This window comes from Thermobia domestica, unplaced genomic scaffold, assembly GCF_964235325.1.
Source record: "Thermobia domestica unplaced genomic scaffold, izTheDome1.hap1.1 HAP1_SCAFFOLD_857, whole genome shotgun sequence".
Classification (NCBI taxonomy): Eukaryota; Metazoa; Arthropoda; class Insecta; order Zygentoma; family Lepismatidae; genus Thermobia; species Thermobia domestica.
In genome coordinates, this window is record NW_027656567.1 from 28,073 (window position 1) to 47,881 (window position 19,809).

Consider the following 19,809-nt stretch of genomic DNA (forward strand, 5'->3'; position numbering starts at 1 on the left):
TGCAAAGAATAAATCGTACTTAAGTGTGCATTTAATGTCATTACTATGTTGCAAAAGAAATTTAGGAAAGTTTTCTGATCCGCTCTGTTCATGATGTCATTGGGGCATAGTAATGAACAATAATAAATGTCGAGAACATATTGAACAGAGTAATTTCAGCCAAGCCAACGCAAGAGAGAAACATGAGTGCTTTAAGAATGTTGGAAATTCCTTTGTCTAGCATGAAGTACATGAGAATATGTGGTATGAGGTTTTCTTCCATTGCTGAGAATCTGGGCTCGACTGTCCTGTCCTCTGGGTAATATGAGCCCGATGTACGCAAATATCAAAAAAATGTAGCTAGCGACAATACAAAAGGTAATGATCTTATAATTAATAATGTAGTGGGAACTAAGCACATCGCTGTTTGGAGTATTCTAAAGTTAGTGTGACTTCCTATGGGCTTCAATTACGATCGACGACTACACATATACTAATTAATCGAATAGCAGCGAGAATTTCGAATGAAACTAAGCAACTATCTCAGACACTTTTGATGAGTCTGTATATCGAAAACAATTCATTTCAATCGTAAATCTCCTCTATAAAGGGGTTTGTGGCCCTCATAAGGGCCGATTTGTATGAGATATAGGTCTTACATTTATGCCTTCTTCTCAGTTTTCTTGGGCAGAAGTACAGCTTGAATGTTGGGCAAAACACCACCCTGAGCGATTGTAACTCCAGACAACAACTTGTTTAATTCCTCGTCGTTACGGATAGCTAACTGCAGATGACGTGGAATAATCCTAGTCTTCTTGTTGTCACGAGCAGCGTTGCCTGCCAACTCAAGAACTTCAGCTGCCAGGTATTCCATGACTGCAGCCAAATACACGGGAGCGCCAGCACCAACTCGTTCGGCATAGTTACCCTTTCGCAAAAGACGATGGATTCTGCCTACTGGGAATTGAAGGCCAGCCCTGCTGGAGCGGGACTTGCTCTTTCCCTTGACTTTTCCACCTTTGCCGCGACCAGACATTGTTCAATATTCTTTCGTAATAAGATGAGAGGAAAAATTGCGGCCTCCAAAGGTCCAAAGGTCCAAAGGTTATCGTGACTAATTTATCGAATCTGAGTACCAGGTAAAATACCTTTGCCTCTTATTTGATGTGGGATTCATTTGACGTGATAGCATTTGTGGTAATTGGTGAATCAACAACTGTCGTTGACCCTTGTGTGTAAGTGTTATGTTTTTGGGTTCTGAGGTGTATGTGTGTAATTTTTATTTGTAGTGCTGTTTTATTTGATGTGTTTCCTTTGCTCCTTCTTATGATTTCATGCCTGGTGTTCGGTTAAGCTTAGCGGTTGGTTGAGGGTGGTGAGTTGACGAGATGCCCAAGATAAGATGTTAAGGTGGCTGAGGTCTAGCATAAATTTGACGATATGCTGGTACTTGTCCAATGTGGTTGAGGATGTCGTGTGGTGAATTCTGAAGCGAATTCCAGAAAGTTCTCCTGCCTTTACAAATGACTTCGTCGAGGTATGGGAGGTCAAGGTCTTCATGAATCTGTGCGATACGGGTGTCACGGGAGTGACCAGTAATTTGACGGGCTGCGAAGTTTTGTACTATCTGTAGTTTGGCTCGGTATGAGCGAGCTGCATGATGCCATACTGGGCTTGCGTATAACATTAATGAGCGTATCATCATACAGTAGATGTGTTTCTTCGTGTCCAAAGTCAATTGAGGTGATCGGAGTAGACAAGATAATCTGCCAAGTCGCTGACGAGCACGGAGAGCGAGAGATAGGAGATGTTGGCGGAAGGTAAGTTTCCGGTCTAACTGGAGTCCTAAGTACTTTGTAGATGTAACTTGTTGTAGTTGTTGGCCATGAAAGGTTAGGTGAACAGGAATGTCAGATCGATGTTTTGAGAAAACTATGACAGCAGTTTTTTCAGGATTAATACCTATTCGCCATCGCGTGGTCCAATCTTCGATGCGATTAAGGTGACGTTGCACCCATAGTTGAGTAAACTTGATGTTTCTACTAGAAGCGAACAGAGCCGCATCATCTGCAAATGTTGAAGTAAAGGTGTTCAGGGTCGTCGGAAAGTCTGCAGTGTACAGGATATAAAGTAGCGGCGACAAACACGAACCCTGTGGAACGCCTGCCTCTATTTGTAGGATCTCCGAGTATGTGGATTCGTGACGGACTTGAAATCGACGATTTTCAAGGAACGCCTGGATGACAGCTATGAGATGAGGTGGAACATCAAATTTATGCAGTTTATACAAAAGACCATCATGCCAGACTCTGTCGAAAGCTCGTGCAACGTCTAAGAATACTGCTGTTACCACCTCTCGGTCGTTTAGGCTCTGGATGATTCTCTCAGTGACTCTCGTGAGTTGAGCTGTTGTGCTGAATACTGGTCTGAATGCAAACTGGTGTGGAGGTATCAGTTGATGTTCTTCAACAAAGTATAACAGTCTTCTATGAAGCAGACGTTCTATTACTTTACTCAAGTGGCTGAGCAGGCTTATCGGTCGATAATTCTGTGGGAAGAGAGGGTTTTTCCCAGTCTTCGGTAACATGCATATGGTAGCTAGTTTCCATGATTGTGGGTAGTAGCCTAATTTCAGTATGGCGTTGAAGATCCTGCACAATAAGACAGTTAGTTTCCTCGGAGCTTTCTTCAGTGCTAGTGGCGAAATGTGATCTGGTCCTGCTGCTTTATGACTTTGGAGCTTCTTGATTACTGTGGAGATTTCTTGAGGTTTGCTGAGCAGGTTAGGGGCGAGATCTGGAGGTGGAGCTCTGGTTCTTAGATAACGGTGTACCCTTCGAATGTGGTGTTCGTCTATGTGTTCGAAGTTTGGTTGAAACTGATTTTCCAGTTGTTGAGCGAAGGTGTTAGCTTTTCCTTCAGAATCGAAGACAAGTCCTCTGGGTCCGTGGAGCGGTTGCGTATGTTTAGGGCCTGGGGATGAGAGACTGCGAACCAGACGCCAGCAAGCGTGCACCCGAGTGCATCAAATGAAAAGCAAGGCAGTTGGCGCGAATTGAAACACGTACTGTAATTTAAATGAAGTCGATAAATCGGCGGACACATCTAATTTTGCTGAACGAGTGAGTCATCATGCCACCAAAAACTAGCGGAAAGGCTGCAAAGAAGGCTGGTAAAGCCCAAAAGAATATCTCCAAGGGAGATAAGAAGAAGAAGAGGAGGAGGAAGGAGAGCTATGCCATTTACATCTACAAAGTTTTGAAGCAAGTGCATCCTGACACTGGCATATCTAGCAAAGCTATGAGTATCATGAACAGCTTTGTTAATGACATCTTCGAGCGTATTGCTGCTGAAGCTTCTCGTTTGGCCCATTACAATAAGCGGTCAACTATCACCAGCCGGGAAATCCAAACAGCTGTGCGCCTTCTTTTGCCTGGTGAACTTGCCAAGCACGCTGTAAGTGAGGGTACGAAGGCTGTTACCAAGTACACAAGCTCTAAGTAAAAATCTTCTTCAAGATTTTTCATTTCAAACGGTCCTTGTCAGGACCAACACATTATTCGAAAGAGTTAAATCACGAAATTTGCTTCATTCTGTTATGTAGAAACACGTTGAAATCCAATTTCTATATGCTGTTAGTAAAAAAGTAAAGCACATAGCGGAGATGTGTCGTGCTTGTATACGAAAGGCATTTACTCGCCGGAGATCTACACTTAGTCATAATAATTTACTTTTAAAAAGTGGTAATACATTCCGTGTTAAGTATAGTAGTAGGTGCACACGGATCGGAAATCAGGTTATTTTAATGTGCCGTGCAAATAAACAGGCTGTTAGTGTAAGAAATAGTGGGTATAACGCTTAGAATATCGATTAATCGCTATGAAATAATGTTGATAAATTATCTCTTGAAAGTACTATAAAATTAATGTTTCTAGTATTTTCGTACTTGAAGGATAATGAAATTTGAAAAAGAGATGCCAACAGCACCTGGTGTTCCCAGGCGGTCACCCATCCAAGTACTGACCAGGCCCGATGCTGCTTGACTTCGGTGATCGGACGAGAACCGGTATATTCAGCATGGTATGGCCGTTGGCGAATGCATATGGCTTCGAGTGAGTTATTGTAGCTACGTAGGTTTGTCGGTGAATACTCAAAAAGACCAGCGCGTGGAAAGCGTTGCTAATTGTTTTAAGTAATGCATGATTACGAAATTATCGTGGTGAACGATGTGAGAATATTCGTCTTTGTGAAAAACAAAATTAGAAAAAGTATACCAACAGCACCTGGTGTTCCCAGGCGGTCACCCATCCAAGTACTGACCAGGCCCGATGCTGCTTGACTTCGGTGATCGGACGAGAACCGGTATATTCAGCATGGTATGGCCGTTGGCAACTACCTTTTCTTCAATGTCCTGTTAAGGAAGTATGTTTTAAGTAAGAATTGACATTATTAACTATAAAGGCAAGCATATTAACGTCGTTAACATTACTTGGAATATACTAATATTCGAATAAATATTTGAATGTTCGAATGATGAGTGATTCGGATGTTCATAGTGCCACTGTGTCCTATCGAGTTTACTATCACGAACCACGTATGAAATTGTATATAAATAAATAAAAATAAATCCTTTATTAAGTATTGATTACAGGAAAAAGGCAAACTTACATTCTTTAATGTACACAATGAAATGTATGAAAGATATTTTTAAGATATGTTTCACTTACCCTTTATAACGCAAGGTAGTTTTCAGTGTAGCATTCTCTTCAGCTGCGAGATAACGTAAGGCAGATGATCATTCAGTCGTGAAGCACTAAAATGTAATATACATTTTAACTATTATCGATAAGAATTATTTACTGCAGGGATGCAAATAAAGTGAGGCAAATTAGTAAATAAAAACCGATACTGTAACTGATAATATAATTAGTTGTATCTGTATTAGTTGTATATACAGTAATCGCACGATTATCCGCGGAGTTGGATGTTGGCATAATCGCGCATAATCAGCAGTATGAGCAGAAAAGGGAAATGAAATGAAATATTTAGATTTACGTCGCATACTTATACCGGTTACGCTAAAGGAGACGGTGATGATGAGTACTGAATGAAGAAAGTGGGAGGAAACGGGAGAAACCCGAGAAAACCCATGAGCACGGTCTTTATGCACGACAAAGTTCACACGGCACGAGCTGGGATTGAATCAGGGACCCCAAGCACCGGAGGCCAAAAAACGGACAAAAAGTCTTTCGTGCAACTTTCGTTTTCGGTAAAAAGTTTACACATAATTTAGAAAGAGTAGTTTTCTGGTCTTTTTATTTCACAAGTTGGTTCATGTCTATATTTTTTACATGCATAAAAAATTTTTCAACTCCCTTGCTTATTTCCTGTTAAAGACCTCTACCTCTGATTGTATTTTTTGCACATATTCTTATTGTTTTCAGACAACATTTCTAAAAGCGTAATTTATCGTCAGCAAGAAAAGAAAAGGAAAGCCTCGGATAGTGGAATGTGTACTGTATATATATATATATATATATATATATATATATATATATATATACGTATTAGTATATAGTTTTATTTTATACGTCTCCTATTATTACACAATGTGCAGATATTGTCAAAGCGCAAGTAAATATGTATAACTCCCCGTTCTGCACTTAATAACTTGAAAGAAGTTCGGGGAAGGTAGTGTAACAGAAAGTGCAAACAGAAATGAGGGTTTAAAGGCATTTAATATTATTCCGTAGTAGTATGATTTTTTGTAAAAAAAAAAATATATATATATATATATATATATCTAAACATACATATTCAATGATATAGTAAGAGGTTAGCAGCACTGATAGAACTGCAGAAAGTACAAAACCGTTAATAAGAAAGAGAGAGAGATGGTGGCCGCTTTTGTGCTTTTCATTGGCTAATTCCGAATTGCGCGCGAATACGTACGAGATTTCTTTCTTTTTCCTCTTCGCAGCCCAGATGTTGCCAATTAGAAGTTTTTAGTACTACATTTGTATGAAAATGTTGCCTTTAAGAAATGTGGTTTGCATACAGAGAAAAGAGCAAAATGAATATTTACCTTAGTGGGCATGAAAAAAGACGAAACATTTTGCAAGATGGACACACGAACTTCCTTAATGCAGGCGTTCAGTACATTATTGTAAAGAAAAAAACACTAAAAAGAATTACTTCAATATCCCTAGCAACATTCAACAATTCATAGAGAAAAATCTTTATTTTGAGAACAATGGAAAACTATGTAATTGTAGATAACTACTAAATTTAATGATTAAGGAAAACGTTTAGGCCCGGCCCTTCAGAAAGAAAGTGCACAGAATATTCTCTCATGGAAGCAATTGCAAAATCAACATTTTGTTTGCAGTTATAATTAGAGGATCTATATACAGGGTGTTCGAAAAAGAATGTATCCTCTTGAAAGAAAATATTCTCTGGGCCCCTAATCCTTTATATACCGAAAGGAAGTTTGTATAGCATTTTTTCTTACCTTCGTTAGAAGAATTGAAAGTGACTACTATCGTGACACGGGAGATATTTAATCGATAGTCGAATTACTCACATACTCGAATGAACACGTCTCTTGTAAGGAGAGGAAAGGCTTCTGTGATCCGCTATCGCAGCTGTGTCATATCTGCAGAGAATGTTAGGACACAAACGTGATCTTTGAGAGCCTCGTGAAAAGAAGTCGCATAGTATCATGTGTGGAGACATCGGGGCCATCTGAAGAACGCTTCATCATTAGGACCAAGGGCGAGTTACGAAACACTCTGGGATATATTTATTAACATAACTTCTCGTCATTCTGCAAGTGTGGTGGAGCTCCATCCTATTGGAAAAGGAAACCTCGGGAGCCCTCTTCATGTGTAGGTATCGTTCACATCTGAAGCATGTGAAGATAGATTACTGTACTATCGTGTACCTAAAATCATTTTCTACGAATACGAACATGTCTACACTGAAGGCAGTGCAGCTCTTTTTCTCTTTTTTTTGGTCATGTATTGTAACGCGGGGCAATGCACACAATAACATGTAATGTTGTGTATCATCATAAAGGGCCAGGGCGATGATTGGATCTTGATGGACGTGGAGAACTGATAGGTGATGTGAGTGGTATTGTGATCTATGGTTGTATGTTTACTGATGAATGCATAAGGAGAGGTGAAGGGGTTGCCTTTTTTTTTATGTCGATCGGGAGGGAAGCGATTGGGAAACTTTTGACTTTGTTTTTCAACCGAATATATTGATTGAATAGGTCGCCGACAATTTTACGGGGCGTCACGTCGTTGCCTTTTTCATGTCGATCGCGAGCGAAGCGAGCGTTTTTTTTTTTTTTTTTTTTTTTTTTTTTTTTTTTTTTTTTTACCGACAATATGTATTGAATCGGTTGCCAACACCTTTAGGGGCGCGTCACGTCCTTCTTTCTGTGCTGATCGCGAGCGAAGCGAGCGCGAAATTTTTGACTTTTTTTTTTTTTTTTTTTTTTTTTTTTACCCACAATATTTATTCAATCGGTCGCCAACACTTTTAGGGGTGCGTCACGTCCTCTTTTCTCTGCTGATCGCGAGCGAAGCGAGCGCGAAATTTTGACCTTTTTTTCTCTTTTTAATTCTTTTTTTTCTTTAAGAAAAAATATTGATTTCATAGGTCGCGAACATTTTTACGGGATGCAACATCGTTTATTTGTTTTTCCAACCGTCTTTCTGTCTTGAGCCCCCGCCAAGTTAACTTTATGGTGGACAAAAACTATGTGCGGTGGGTTACCGCGGGGTTCTCCCGTTTCCTCCCACTTTCTTCATTCCACCACCATTTCAATCATTTCTCATAATCAGCGCCTCTTTTAGCCTAAGCGGCATAACGTGGGACGTAAAACAAAGATTTCCTTTAGTTGCTTTCTGTCTTGATTACGAGCGCGAAATTTTTTACTTTTTTTTTCTTTCTTTTGATATTATTCATTTAATAGGACGGCAACACCTTTACGGGCCGCCGCGTCGTCGTTTACACTTCTTCAGCCCATATTCTTTCTGCTTGTTCGTTTTCCGGCATCTTGTTATCACCGCCCGCGGCAATGCCTATGTCTTTCATCGCTTTTTGAAGCAAATCTTTAATAAATATGCACTCTCACATTTGTACTAATATGCATACCACAGTGGATAGACTGTAACTAGGAAAGCAGAAGCCTGCATATCATATTATTTAACAGTTGAAAGTGAACTGTCATTTTAAGTTTGATTTTGATCAGATGAGTGCAGTTCAACTCGTCGACAATTGTGAAGATTCTCGAGGTTAGGGACCATCCATTTTGTGCTTTGTAATGAAAATGGCTGCAGCCAAACTTCTCTGATCTGAATGAAACTTGGCATGATGATACATCTTGACCTGCTCTACAAGTTTATTTAGTATTTTCCGTTGCGCAGGCTTTTGCTTCTCCAGGTTCTCCCATGGAACTGAGAAACGTATTCAGTCGAACTTCTGCGGTAAGTCAGTATATCATCCTGAGAAGTTTGATCGAGATAGCAGAGGTTCGACTATTCGTTTTTCAATTCCATGTGATATTACAACACGGTGAACTAAATTTATATAGAAACACTTTGATTTTGTTTTGTTTTTTGCTAGCATTAAACTGAGAAAATGTTATTCAATAGACAGAGAACACCACTCAAAGAAAAGTACATCATAAGAATATATATATGGTTGCTGTGGTTCTCGGTTTAATTTGCTAGTTAAGAAACTTGCTCTAAATAAGTACATCTTACAGGTGAAAAACTAAGCCAGGCGATAGAATTAAATATAAAGTTATACACTTTTATTTTACGTTTACTAGTGTTGGGTTACTACTGTAAAATAAGTCAGTATATATGAAAGATAACTGTATTAGGTACTATTTTCCACCGGCGGTGTATTCTTGCATAGTGTACTTAATGTTTACAAGCGGGGCGCTACTAGTATGGATGCATGACAAGTGCTATTGAAACTCGAAAACTAACTGGTTTCCACTACCCTTGCTTATACGTATACCCGCGTCGCCTTCGCTCCTGTTCACTTTGGACGCACATTCTTGCTATCGCTCAGGCCCCCAGCTTTCTCCTGTTTTGGCTCCCTTAAATAGTATTCGTGCTTTTTATTGGCCACCTGGCAAAGCACTTGTAATGATTTTACACCAGTAACTCTAAAATACATGTGTATTACTTTATTTAATTCTGTCGTCTGCAGAATTTTTTTTTTTTTCGTACAAATATGCCTTTTCATGCAGAACACTGAATTTTGCCTGTAAATTTTTGAGAATATGCTGTGACGAAACTTGAGCACCGTTCTTCTTTTCTTTCTTATCACGAGTCTTCTTTAGCCTAATGAGCACAATCATCACACGATAACGACTATTCTTTTCATTTAACTTGTAAACAAGTTGAACTAATAATAATAATTGATGTACAAAGGAGAAGTGTCCTACATATTTGAGGTAAAAAATAAAATAAATATACTTCTACTTCATCCGTGTTTACAAAGTTAAATGTTATCGATTTACAAAAAATGGTCACCTATCCACACACTGACCAGGCTCGACACTGCTTGACCATACATATTAAAACATCGGTCCCACTGAATACACAAGTAGTAAGCACATTCACATAAAAATAATTAGGATTACAGTATATAAAATGCGTTAATTAAAATAAAATGCCTTACCTTATCACAGGCGATCCAAAGCCACTGCACATCATCTGCTACGCACACTATATTCCTCCAATATTTCACTCACTTCCTATATCACGCAACAGAAAATATTAATAAAATTCACTTAGCAACATTTTCATTTTTAATCAACAATACGTATAACAATTAAGAATAAAATTAATTGTGAGCACATTGTTATAATTAGAATACTGTTTTTATTCGTTTACAAATATGGGATTAATATAGAGCTGGCAGCAACAATATATACAACTCATCCTGTATGTATCGTAAATCCTAACTTGAGAAGACATCTCTGACGCAAACAATGAGACAAGAAATCAAATACTATATCCGACACATTTGGGGTTTATTGAACTTCAATGTTGGAAGATACCACCTTGTCGGTAGTACAAATGTAATATCCTTACAACACGCGGAACTTTTGCCAGGCATATCTAGGAATTTGGGAAGATTAATTGATATCCTTAATGTGCAATGTATGATTATGACGCATTGTTATGTACACGCAGACGGAACCAGGACAATCTATAGATGACATTTGCACTGTGTTTGGACAATTTGTTCGCAGAAAATAACCGTTTTTGTCTATGAATACTTGAGAACATGGAAGGTATGAGATATACATTTTATGCGCAAATATTATAATACAAATCATTGTTAGTTTGGTGGATGCGTGAAAGAAAGAAAAGGAGTAGATTTTTGCAGACGTCCGGATATAAAGCGAGAACTGAGAATACGCATCTATAACATCTATTTTCTTTGTGTTAATGATATCGATGAACTAAACGGGGAAACTAAAATACAACTGTTTGCAGTATAATTCGAAGTATAGTCAAGTGCAGAGGCGTACTCACGGGGTGTCCACCGGGTGCGGACTCCTCGCAAAAGTTCCTAAGTGAACATACATTTGCAGACTTTCTCATTAAATGTAGTTATTAACAGGGAAAATATTGATGTATCATCAATATAAATCTGATCTTACACTTCATCTGTACTCTGTCTGTATCATGTTTTTGTGAAAAAGTAAGTGGAATATTTATCGTGTTTTCGAATGCAGAATAATAGTATATAGACATAGTGGCTTGTAGTATTGGAACCTTGCCCCCCGAAGCTTGGATCCCTTAGAAGAAAAAAAAATGCATGCGCGCCTGGTGAAATGGTTAACGAATTCAGTTCACTCGATGAATCGACAGATAGTAATACACATTTCGACAGATCGACAGCATTCGACAGATACAGACATATGAAAGTAGCACAAGAATTAGGCGAAAGTCCGTGCGTTTCCTCAATTCACGTAGGAAACAACAGAAAATATCAACTACCATAAAATAATCCGTATATATATTTAATTTATTTGGAATAAAATAAATATAGAAACAACCTGTTCATACATAACTACGGTAAGTGCGTTAATTGCTAACGTAAGAACAAATATGAAACAAGGCACAAAATAAAAAAGAAAAATAAAGTTAAAGGGAATAAATATTTAGGCTTGATTGTCATTCGTATTAAGAAGCTGGGTAATAAAATGTTAAAATCTACAGAAAATTATGAAATTAAATCAGGATTTGAAATAAAAGTCTATACATTGGAAGTAGGCCAGGGAGTTTGCAAGGCAGATGTGTGCGACACGCGTTACTTTATAGATTCCCTTCATTGAACTATAGTAAGCAGTACGAAGATGGTACTTTGCGTATAATCACAGGAAGGATTGAAGTTAATTACCATGGTAATATAATTATTTATTGATAAGTATTTCCATGTTAAATTATGAAAATTATAAGCACAAGGAGGGTGAAAAAGTAGTGTGACCGACTTAGCAATGACTGAAACATAAAATAGAAAAGCGAATAAAAACAAATGCCTTTTGAGTTATGTGGAATAAAGTTTCTTCTAGCCAGTAAGGAAGAATAGGATCTGGTGCATTCATTGAATACCTGAAAAAAATCGTTTATCAAAATAGAAGGAAACACACTTATCGTTGTGGCAACTACGAACTTCTGTTTACCTCAGCCCGCCTCAGCAAGTGCTTTCTATCCGGTCCGCGCTCCGTAACCAAACTCAACGCTGCCTGCTAGCGAAAATTTCATTCTTCAGTATCGTTGAGTTTATTGCAGAAAGCAATGGCAGATACGGCATCAGCACCTGCAGCCCCGGCACAGGCTTCTCCTAAGAAGTCTGCAAAGCCTAAGAAACCAAAAACAACACCTTCTCATCCAAGAACATCAGAAATGGTGAACAACGCCATCAAGAATTTGAAGGAAAGGGGAGGAAGTTCACTGCAAGCTATTAAGAAATACATCTCTCAGAACTACAAAGTGGATGCCGAGAAGCTTGCTCCATTTATCAAGAAATACTTGAGAAGTGCAGTTGCTTCTGGGTCTTTGGTTCAGACCAAGGGAAAAGGTGCATCTGGATCGTTTAAGCTTAGTGCTTCATCGCTGAAGGAGAAGCCTGAAGGTGGATCTTCAACCAAGGCGAAACGATCAGCATCAAAGGAGAAGAAGCCTGCGAAAAAGCCAGCAGCTAAACGTCCCAAGAAGACTGGTGAAAAGAAAAAGGCTGCTGCTCCCAAACCTAAGAAATCACCATCTAAAGTGAAGAAGGCAAAAACTCCCAAGAAGCCAAAGGCCCCGAAGCCAAAGAAGGCTACAGCAAAACCGAAAAGTGCTAAGAAGGCTGCACCAAAGAAGAAGTAAATGTGTCAGTAAATCATCTGACATTTTAAAACGGCTCTTTTTAGAGCCATCAAATACTTTGAGAAGAGTAAAATTGTGCTTTTCCTATCATTATCACATGTTCATTCATAGCAATGTATAGTATACACGCAAGGGACTTTGAGTTTTCTTTTTAACCGAAGCACTTCTTGATGTAAGTGCTTTATAACAGAGGGGAATTGAGGGTGGGGAAAGAAAGCTTTCACGGGTGTCAAGAATGGTGTACTCGAAAAAAAATGGGGAACACATTACGTAATGTCAATTTGTGATCACTTACTTTTTCCTTGTTCCTATCTTCAAGTAGCGAAACAGTACAGAAAACGCACTTAATGCATTTGTTAGAAAAACTTTTGCAGGCTGACTGGGTTCGATTCTCGGTGGGAGCTCAAATGTTTCGCATTGCACGTTAATAAGTAGGTCCACGTTTGAAACAGCCTTGCTGCTGAAAGGGACACTAAACTAAAATCAACTCTTTTCAAGGCTGGGGTGAAAGAAATGTTCGAACTTATTACAACTCGTGAAAGTGAAGTAGACTATGTTTCAATTTAACGTCGTACTATTATGATTTTTATGATAAAGGAGACGGGTGATTACGCCTAATGAATGATGGAAATACTGGTGTAATGAGAAAGTGTTAGGAAAAGGGAACACGCTAATAACCACGGATACCGTCTTATAATTCGTAATATTGCTATAAAGAAAAATAGTAACACCAGCAGAAATGTAGGTGTACAATTGAACTGATGTTAAGTACAAACAGACACTTAAAGAAAGTTTAGTTTAACGTTTGCATTCAACAGCAGCGACCTCTGACAAAATAATATTACTTTTGCTACCTTGGAAGAAGTACATATTTCGCCTGCGAGTTCTATCAGATTAATAACGTTGAGAAGGGCAAACAGTGGTTGAATCGAAGTTAAGTTATGCAACATATGGCAAAATCGAACCCTTGACCACATAAAACGAAGATAATCAATCGGTAAACATAGGGGAAAACTAAAGAATATACTTGAAAGATAGGATGATATACGAAACGACAGGAAAACGAAGGTAGATGTATTAACTATGCAACATACGGCGTGAGAATTTAAAAAAAAAAGATAACAAGTATGGACAAGATCCTTGTTAGGATAACAGCATCTCTAAGTAGTGTATTGGTCCTAAAAAGGACCGTTTTTGAACTCAGTGCCAGAACTTCAAACTTAAGCACGTTCCCCACGGATGCGGCGAGCAAGCTGAATGTCCTTAGGCATGATTGTGACTCTCTTTGCGTGAATAGCACACAAGTTGGTGTCTTCGAAAAGCCCTACAAGGTAAGCTTCACTTGCCTCCTGTAAAGCCATGACAGCTGAGCTTTGGAAGCGAAGATCTGTCTTGAAATCTTGTGCAATTTCTCGGACGAGTCGTTGGAAGGGCAGCTTGCGGATGAGCAATTCAGTGCTCTTCTGGTAACGACGAATTTCTCGGAGAGCCACAGTACCAGGCCTGTAACGATGGGGCTTTTTCACTCCACCGGTAGCTGGAGCACTCTTTCTTGCAGCTTTGGTGGCAAGCTGCTTTCGAGGAGCTTTGCCTCCAGTAGATTTCCTAGCTGTCTGCTTGGTACGTGCCATTGCAACTGTCACGACTTGTTTCAAATAATTGCGCGCTGAATGAAGTCAAGTTATATAAAGAGCAAAACCGTTAAATCAAGCTATTTCTCATTGGATAAAGTCAGTCGAAAAGGACAGTTCTCATTGGCTTAGACACGTTTTGTGTTTTTCCTCCGTGCTTTCCCTGCATGATCGAAGGAACAAAACCACGAGTCTTGGGCTGCTTGGGCTTGTATTTCTCGTGTGTGGTGAGCGAAGCAGTAACATATCGAAATGACAGGACGTGGAAAAGGAGGCAAGGGTCTTGGCAAAGGAGGTGCCAAGCGCCACCGTAAAGTTCTTCGTGACAACATCCAGGGTATCACCAAACCCGCTATTAGGCGTCTTGCTCGCCGTGGTGGTGTGAAGCGTATCTCTGGTCTCATTTATGAAGAGACCCGAGGAGTATTGAAAGTATTCCTGGAGAACGTAATCAGAGATGCTGTTACATACACAGAACACGCCAAGAGGAAGACAGTGACAGCTATGGATGTTGTGTATGCCTTGAAGAGGCAAGGAAGAACCCTGTACGGTTTCGGAGGTTAAGTTGGGGTTCCTCCTATTTTGGATATAAAATTGGCATAAACGGCTCTTTTCAGAGCCAACAAATTTATATAAAGGGAAAGATTTACTTTGTGCGATTTTCTGTTAGATTATAAGAATTCGTGTAACTACATTAAAGCCTTTTGATGCACACTAAATTACAGACGTAGAGAGATTAATTTGAGAAAATCATACGTTTTTTTTTACATTATGTACGTTCATGTATACGTATTCATATCATGTAGCAGTATTAATGCTGGAGAAGGGGTTCTGGTTGGAAATTGGCGATTTGTTGGAAGTAGCGAGCATGAGAGATGCGAAACGCAAGTCGGAATTTCTGTTCTGACAGTAGGATGTACGTATAGAGGCTTATACAACTTCTATACTGTGCTGTGAGGGGCGAATAATGCGTTAGAAACCTGAATCTTGTCCTTTATCTTGTTTACGTGGTCTTGGGTTCGATTTCTTTCTTTTGCGGTAGTGTCTATTGTGATTTACATGTAAATTAATGACACTTCGTAGCGGGTTACTAAAATAAAGAGTAATACAAATATGAGATGTAGGTTAATGCATTGTATACTTCACATTATTTACTAAAGAAAGGCAGTAGTTACAAGAAACCTAGGCTCGCTCGTTGGGCACAGTAGCAAATGAGTTCTGAGATCAGAGAATAAGAGTAGTTGCGTATTACAAACCATATACATATAACACATATCACACAAATATGAATATCGACCTTGCAAAGAATAAATCGTACTTAAGTGTGCATTTAATGTCATTACTATGTTGCAAAAGAAATTTAGGAAAGTTTTCTGATCCGCTCTGTTCATGATGTCATTGGGGCATAGTAATGAACAATAATAAATGTCGAGAACATATTGAACAGAGTAATTTCAGCCAAGCCAACGCAAGAGAGAAACATGAGTGCTTTAAGAATGTTGGAAATTCCTTTGTCTAGCATGAAGTACATGAGAATATGTGGTATGAGGTTTTCTTCCATTGCTGAGAATCTGGGCTCGACTGTCCTGTCCTCTGGGTAATATGAGCCCGATGTACGCAAATATCAAAAAAATGTAGCTAGCGACAATACAAAAGGTAATGATCTTATAATTAATAATGTAGTGGGAACTAAGCACATCGCTGTTTGGAGTATTCTAAAGTTAGTGTGACTTCCTATGGGCTTCAATTACGATCGACGACTACACATATACTAATTAATCGAATAGCAGCGAGAATTTCGAATGAAACTAAGCAACTATCTCAGACACTTTTGATGAGTCTGTATATCGAAAACAATTCATTTCAATCGTAAATCTCCTCTATAAAGGGGTTTGTGGCCCTCATAAGGGCCGATTTGTATGAGATATAGGTCTTACATTTATGCCTTCTTCTCAGTTTTCTTGGGCAGAAGTACAGCTTGAATGTTGGGCAAAACACCACCCTGAGCGATTGTAACTCCAGACAACAACTTGTTTAATTCCTCGTCGTTACGGATAGCTAACTGCAGATGACGTGGAATAATCCTAGTCTTCTTGTTGTCACGAGCAGCGTTGCCTGCCAACTCAAGAACTTCAGCTGCCAGGTATTCCATGACTGCAGCCAAATACACGGGAGCGCCAGCACCAACTCGTTCGGCATAGTTACCCTTTCGCAAAAGACGATGGATTCTGCCTACTGGGAATTGAAGGCCAGCCCTGCTGGAGCGGGACTTGCTCTTTCCCTTGACTTTTCCACCTTTGCCGCGACCAGACATTGTTCAATATTCTTTCGTAATAAGATGAGAGGAAAAATTGCGGCCTCCTTCCTTCCTTCTGTATGTGACAGTTTTTCCATGTAGGAGTACCGGGTTCCTCCTGGATCCCATACCTCCTATTTGTGCTGTACAAGCATATGAAATAGTACCATTGGTGTTGCGGTCAAAGGGCGACTGTCGCACCTAGAGTGACGTATGTGAATTGTGGCCTGGTCGTTAGCCCTGCTGTAATGATGGATCTAAAGGTTAGGTGGAAAGTTGGAGTCTGAAAGGGATTGGCTGGTTTGTGTTCTTCTTGACTGATGATTGGCTGATAGCTGGTCCAATGTTGTCCGGAGTGGCCCTCATAAGGGTGTGGTCCTGTATGAAGTTTCCAATTCAAATTACGGTTGAGATGGACTGATGTCTTCTATGATTTCACAAAGTATCGTGAGCTTAGTGAGCATGTTGGAGGCTTCTTTGAGACGGGGGAGTCTGCACTTTAAAGCTTGGACGAGTTGAAGAAGTTGTGGATCCTGGAGGATAGCCAGGACATCTTCCAATTTGGGTTCATTACGATCAGGATCAGAACGTGGCAGAGAAGCTCTGAGTTGATTATTTGATGATGTCCTTCTGGAAGAATGTGTCTTGGTAGCATAAGTTTCCGCAGCGGGTTGCGTAGCCGGCATAGCTTGTACTGGTTGGGTGGAGTCAGATGATAAAGCAGGAAAATCCGCCGCAGCTGGGAGCTTTGTGGGTGGATTGCGTCGTGTTGAAACTTTACGCAGAATTGGACAGCCTTGATAATTGCCTGGGTGAGCTCCTCCACAATTCGGACAGGTTGCTGGAGCATCAGCAGGTTTATTGCACTTATATGTAACATGTGATTCAGCACATTTTAAGCATCTTGGAGTTGCATAGCAATACGATTGCGTATGTCCATAGCGCTGGCAGTTGTAACATTGGACGAAAGTCTTTGTCCTGTAAGGTTCAACTCTAATACGGTAAAATTCTATGAAATCGAGTTTATAAATCGATTGAGCTTCTGGTGTCTTCTTGAGGTTGACTAGAAAGAGGGGAAAGAGCTTCCCCCCTTTGCCGGTGAGTTGTTGGACCGAAATCACTGGGTATCCTCTGTTTTTCAAATCTGTCTGGATATTATTCACATCAGTATCTATCGGTAATTGACGAAGAACCACTCGGATGAGAGGTTCTTTCTTGATCATTTCGAAGGCATATTGTAGATTGAATGATTTACAATATCTCTTCAGTCTGCTGTAATCGTGAACGCTCTGGCAACTAAATTTAATCCTATCAGGATACACTGCGCAGTAAGGTAACTGTTTGCATACCTGGATCGCTCCATGGGTAAGCTTGTAGGCTTTGTCTTTAGGGAATCCATAAATAATAATAGCTTTTGGTTTGCTTTTGATTCGATCAAGAATACAACAGTCAGCACGGGTGCAAGTTTTGGGATCATGGTCTTCTTCATCAGTTTCACAGTCTTCTTCTTGATTGTTGGAGATGTCCATCATAGTGTCTGAATCCCTGGAATGAGTCTCAGTGGTGGCGAGAGCATCATAACTGTTTTGCGTAGGTACTGGTGTTGGAATGGCGGTCTTTGGTTTTACTGTTCTTTTGGCCTTTTTAAAAGGACGTTCGTCTTGTTGTTCTATGGAACTTGCGTCTGAGCGAGTGTCATCATAATTATCAGAAGTGATAGCCCTGCTAGGGACATTTTGTTGTGATTTAGTTTTACTTTCCATGGCACAAGTAAAAACGTGTCCGTACCCAACGAACTCAGCTCTTGTTATGCGGCCTCCCATGAATCAAGTCAGTTTTGTTACTACTTCAAGCGTGCACCCGAGTGCATCAAATGAAAAGCAAGGCAGTTGGCGCGAATTGAAACACGTACTGTAATTTAAATGAAGTCGATAAATCGGCGGACACATCTAATTTTGCTGAACGAGTGAGTCATCATGCCACCAAAAACTAGCGGAAAGGCTGCAAAGAAGGCTGGTAAAGCCCAAAAGAATATCTCCAAGGGAGATAAGAAGAAGAAGAGGAGGAGGAAGGAGAGCTATGCCATTTACATCTACAAAGTTTTGAAGCAAGTGCATCCTGACACTGGCATATCTAGCAAAGCTATGAGTATCATGAACAGCTTTGTTAATGACATCTTCGAGCGTATTGCTGCTGAAGCTTCTCGTTTGGCCCATTACAATAAGCGGTCAACTATCACCAGCCGGGAAATCCAAACAGCTGTGCGCCTTCTTTTGCCTGGTGAACTTGCCAAGCACGCTGTAAGTGAGGGTACGAAGGCTGTTACCAAGTACACAAGCTCTAAGTAAAAATCTTCTTCAAGATTTTTCATTTCAAACGGTCCTTGTCAGGACCAACACATTATTCGAAAGAGTTAAATCACGAAATTTGCTTCATTCTGTTATGTAGAAACACGTTGAAATCCAATTTCTATATGCTGTTAGTAAAAAAGTAAAGCACATAGCGGAGATGTGTCGTGCTTGTATACGAAAGGCATTTACTCGCCGGAGATCTACACTTAGTCATAATAATTTACTTTTAAAAAGTGGTAATACATTCCGTGTTAAGTATAGTAGTAGGTGCACACGGATCGGAAATCAGGTTATTTTAATGTGCCGTGCAAATAAACAGGCTGTTAGTGTAAGAAATAGTGGGTATAACGCTTAGAATATCGATTAATCGCTATGAAATAATGTTGATAAATTATCTCTTGAAAGTACTATAAAATTAATGTTTCTAGTATTTTCGTACTTGAAGGATAATGAAATTTGAAAAAGAGATGCCAACAGCACCTGGTGTTCCCAGGCGGTCACCCATCCAAGTACTGACCAGGCCCGATGCTGCTTGACTTCGGTGATCGGACGAGAACCGGTATATTCAGCATGGTATGGCCGTTGGCGAATGCATATGGCTTCGAGTGAGTTATTGTAGCTACGTAGGTTTGTCGGTGAATACTCAAAAAGACCAGCGCGTGGAAAGCGTTGCTAATTGTTTTAAGTAATGCATGATTACGAAATTATCGTGGTGAACGATGTGAGAATATTCGTCTTTGTGAAAAACAAAATTAGAAAAAGTATACCAACAGCACCTGGTGTTCCCAGGCGGTCACCCATCCAAGTACTGACCAGGCCCGATGCTGCTTGACTTCGGTGATCGGACGAGAACCGGTATATTCAGCATGGTATGGCCGTTGGCAACTACCTTTTCTTCAATGTCCTGTTAAGGAAGTATGTTTTAAGTAAGAATTGACATTATTAACTATAAAGGCAAGCATATTAACGTCGTTAACATTACTTGGAATATACTAATATTCGAATAAATATTTGAATGTTCGAATGATGAGTGATTCGGATGTTCATAGTGCCACTGTGTCCTATCGAGTTTACTATCACGAACCACGTATGAAATTGTATATAAATAAATAAAAATAAATCCTTTATTAAGTATT

At 39.7% G+C, this 19,809-nt stretch overlaps 4 non-coding genes across 4 annotated transcripts; all 4 read right to left on the reverse strand.

Annotated features, from left to right (window-relative positions):
• Positions 1-3,954: 3,954 nt before the first annotated feature.
• Positions 3,955-4,073, reverse strand: LOC145677422 (5S ribosomal RNA). Its single transcript, XR_014129827.1, has one exon. It is a non-coding gene; the product is annotated as a 5S ribosomal RNA (ribosomal RNA).
• Positions 4,074-4,250: 177 nt separating this feature from the next.
• Positions 4,251-4,369, reverse strand: LOC145677419 (5S ribosomal RNA). Its single transcript, XR_014129824.1, has one exon. It is a non-coding gene; the product is annotated as a 5S ribosomal RNA (ribosomal RNA).
• Positions 4,370-19,141: 14,772 nt separating this feature from the next.
• On the reverse strand, positions 19,142-19,260 carry LOC145677423 (5S ribosomal RNA). The gene has a single exon (XR_014129828.1). It is a non-coding gene; the product is annotated as a 5S ribosomal RNA (ribosomal RNA).
• A 177-nt stretch (positions 19,261-19,437) lies between these two features.
• Positions 19,438-19,556, reverse strand: LOC145677420 (5S ribosomal RNA). The gene has a single exon (XR_014129825.1). It is a non-coding gene; the product is annotated as a 5S ribosomal RNA (ribosomal RNA).
• Between the last annotated feature and the right edge of the window lie 253 nt (positions 19,557-19,809).